At 28.4% G+C, this 4,274-nt stretch overlaps 1 non-coding gene across 1 annotated transcript; it reads left to right on the forward strand.

Moving 5' to 3' along the window:
* Positions 1–2,471: 2,471 nt before the first annotated feature.
* Positions 2,472–2,553, forward strand: trnas-cga (transfer RNA serine (anticodon CGA)). Its single transcript has one exon. It is a non-coding gene; the product is annotated as a tRNA-Ser (tRNA).
* Positions 2,554–4,274: the final 1,721 nt, after the last annotated feature.

The raw sequence follows: 4,274 nt of genomic DNA on the forward strand, positions 1-4,274 counted from the left end.
ACGTCCTTAACTTAACTGAGGTCGTAAGTCTATGCAACTAAACTACCCATTATGCTTAACACTAAGTAATGTTTTCTTTTTCTCTTAGATAAAAGTTTGCCTTGGAGCGGCTTGGAATCATTTTTTGTATTTAATGGAATGAATGGCAATAATATAAATGCAAAATATGTTTTGTGTGGCCCTTTAGGAAAATAAAAAAGTACAGCTAAAAATACATCATCTAATTTAAAACGGCATATTAAGGTAAATAAATGTTAGTGTTTCTTACTATTTTGAATTTAACTGAGTTAAATTATTTTGAATTATGCATGAAATAAAATACATACTTAGCATGCATAGTATCATTCTATGTACTTCATACCAGCGGATGCAAAAAAGAAATTATTGTAAACATAAAGTAGCTTGAATAGGTGCATATATTGTTAAACACGCAAGTTCAATAATTACACCATGTTGAATAAAGAATGTAACTCTTTGAATTTGCTGAGGTTTCAAATTTGATTTACTTATTAGTAAAAATTGTTAACTTAAAATTTTTTTTTTATTAGAGAATTAACCCATTCAAAATGGTTGCTTTTGAAAAAGCTATAAATGAAGGTAAAAAAGATGCATTTGTTAAAAAGAAAAAATTTAGTTCATCAGAGAATGTGAAAAAAGGAGTGGTACAATCTACTCTTGAGAAATATGGAACCAATAAAGGAAATGAGCATTTTAAATTGAATCAAAAAAGTTTAAATCAACTTGTTGTAAATTTTATTGTTAGTGAAACACAACCCTTAAATATAGTTGATAAACCATCATTTGTGAATTTGGTGAAATTAGGCCTTCCTAAAGACCTGAAGATTATTTGTAGTAAAACTTTAAAACTACGTATTAATAATCTGTATTTATCAATGATTGAAGATATTACTTCAACACTTGCAGATGTTATGTATGTTGCAACCACAGCTGGCTGTTGGAGTAAAGGTAAAAAAGGGTTATATTGGGGTGACTTGCCATTGGATAGATCAAAAGACTCTACAGCGTTATTCAGTATCTTTAGCATGTAGTCGCTTAAAAGGAAAACAAACATATACTGTTTTGGCTAATGTTTTGTATAAGATTCATACAACCTATAAAATACAAAACAAGATTGTTGCTACAACAACAGACAGTGGTTCGAATTTTGTAAAAGCTTTTAAATCATATCCAATTTCAATAAATTCAGAGAATGAAGAAGATAGTAATGATGATGATGAAGATTATAACAATGACAATTTATGCGATGAGAATATAAATTTGTATAAAATTTTGGACAAAAGTAGTTATGAACAAGAAGAAAATGACTTATTTGTTCAGTTACCACAACATTTTAGATGTGCTAGCCATACACTAGACTTAATAGCAAAAAATGATGTTGAGAAAATGGTACAGACTTCAGAAACTAATTTTAAGAAAATTTATGGGCAAGTGTTCATCATTATGGAGTAAACAAAATATATTAAATAGAGTTGCTGAAAAAATTCACAATACATTAGAGGTTTATTTAAAAACAACAAACAAAACAAGATGGAACTGTACCTATGATAGCTTATTACAAATTAAAAATATATTTTTAGACTCTAATGGACATAACAAAGTGAATAACATAATGGATTTCAGCAAAATACAAAGGTTCACTAATCAAGAAATTCAATTAATTCATGAATATTGTGAAGTGATGACTCCTCTTGCCCAATCTTTAGACTTTTTACAAGGAGAAGAACCAATGTTCACGGGGTATTTGTTACCAACGCTTTATGCTTTGGATAAAAAATTAATTATTTTGCAACAGAAAAGTATGAACTTTTGTGGTCCACTTGTCAACACGGTAAGAACTTCAATTAAAACTCGATTTTGTTCTATTTGGGAAAAAAAAGAACTAATATTAGCATCTTGTTTAATTCCGCGTTTTAAATTATTATGGCTTGATGGTGTCAAACGTTTCACAGCAGAAAACTGGTTAAAGTCTTTGTTTGAAAATGTGGATCTTAGTTCAACAGCTTGTGAAATCAAATCCTCTTCACATATAGCAACAGGTTCGTCTAAAGAAGACTTTTTCTGTTTACCAGTGGAAAGCAACGTAGTTACAAGTTCTGGTATTGAGGAGTTGGAGTTATATTTAAAATCACAGTCAAAAGAGTTTACTGTGTTATTATTATACCCAGCAGTATTAAAAGTTTTTTTAGAACTTAACACACCTCTTCCGTCGAGTGCTCCGGTTGAACGACTATTTTCGACAGGGTCTAATGTGATGACTGAAAAGACATACATTAAGTGACTCTCTTTTTTAAAAATTAGTTTTATTGAAACAAAATAAAGTTGATGTCTAAAATTTTTTCTTTGTCTTTATACTTTTTTCTTGTTTTCTAAATCTTTATTTTACAAAAACACTTTTATAATGCTCATACTTCCGAAATAGCTCAAATCATTATATCAATTGGCTATGTACAGCTGCGATGGCCGAGTGGTTAAGGCGTTTGACTCGAAATCAAATGGGATATTCCCGCGTAGGTTCAAATCCTACTCGTAGCGACATTTTAATATTTCGATCTTTTATAAACTAAAAAATTTATTTCATTTTTGCAGCAAACTCTTAGCGAATTATTTTATATTCAATTTTAAGTAGGAACTCGTAGCGAAATTTTATTATTTCCATTTTTATAAACTAATAAATTTACATCATTTTTGCAGCAAACTCTTAGCAAATTATTTTATATTTAATTTTGTATGGTTTTTTTTTGTTTAACAGTTATTTAGATGTTACAATTATTATTCGTCCACAAGTTACGTCCGCCATCAGGGGGAGAGGGGTTGCAGGTTTTGTTATGACTCATACAAAACTTGCTACTTAAGCATTACGATTTTGTTCTGATATTTAGATAACTTTACTATCCAAAACTATAATCGTGTAAAATCTAATTACAGTTTAGGATATAATTTAGTACTATAATGTCACTATATCTATTCGATATTAGTTTTAATTTTATTACAATAATCTTTTAGTATATGAAATAATATATAAAGCTTAACCCGCCTCAATTTGAAGGACACAGTAGTAGCCGTGGTGTAGTGGTCAGAGATCTGGTTTCAAACCGGTTCTAGCAATTTATATGCATCATTGGTAAGAAAGGATGTATGAACTTCCTGGTTAAATGCTATTTCGCAGTACTCTTATGTAAGGGCTTCTTGGAGCACCTAAATAACCTAAATAGTTTAGAGTTTGTTCCATGTCTGAAAGTTACTTATCTCAATACCAAAAAAATGCTGGATCCGCCCCTGTATATTTAATATTATAAAGGGGGCCGATCGAGCATTTTTTGGTAATCGAGATAAGTAACTTCCAGACATGGAACTAACTCCAAACACTTACATGTTCGTAATTATGTCAAGTAAGAATGCTTTTCAAAAAATTGCGATGATTGAAGCCTGAGAACCAAAAATTCTTAAAATTTTGACCACAACTGCCGCAAACATGGAAACAACAATTTGTTTATAAATAATACAAGTAAACAATATCTTGTTTTTAAATTTATATATTGTTTCTTGATTTACTCTTTGTGAACTTAGTTTATTCCAATTACTTACAATTCTGTTAGTGTAAAAAGTGGTAAACACGATTTTATGGTCTGCTTTGTGACGGAGTGCTGATTTCTTAAATGCTGTTGGTTAGTATTTTTAAAGGGTTTCTAAAGACATATTTCCCAATCTTTTTAGCCGGTCTTCATAGCTGGAATTTCTTATCTCATTATTAATTTTTTTGCTCTTCTTTGTATGCTTTCTACAGTTTTAATGTCACCTTTTAAGTAAGGATACCAGACAGACACTGCATATTCCAAGTGAGGTCTTACTAATGATAGATGCAATTGTCTTATTACGATTCGGTTATTACTTTTGAATGTTTTCTGTATTAATCCTAAAAAACAGTTTGCTTTATATATATATATATATATATATATATATATATATATATATATATATATATATATATATATATATATATATATATATATATATTTAGTAGTAGAAAATCACTTAACAAAAATAATTTTCTACTACTAATATAATTGCTCTGTTCTTTTAAGAATATTGAGCACTCTGTTGTGTAGAATACTTTTTAAAGTTGTTTAAATATATATATATATATATATATATATATATATATATATATATATATATATATATATATTTATATATATATATATATATATATATATATTTATATATATAAGTTTAATTTTAACTTAAATCTTAGA

Source organism: Hydra vulgaris, chromosome 10 (genome assembly GCF_038396675.1).
Source record: "Hydra vulgaris chromosome 10, alternate assembly HydraT2T_AEP".
Taxonomy (NCBI): Eukaryota; Metazoa; Cnidaria; class Hydrozoa; order Anthoathecata; family Hydridae; genus Hydra; species Hydra vulgaris.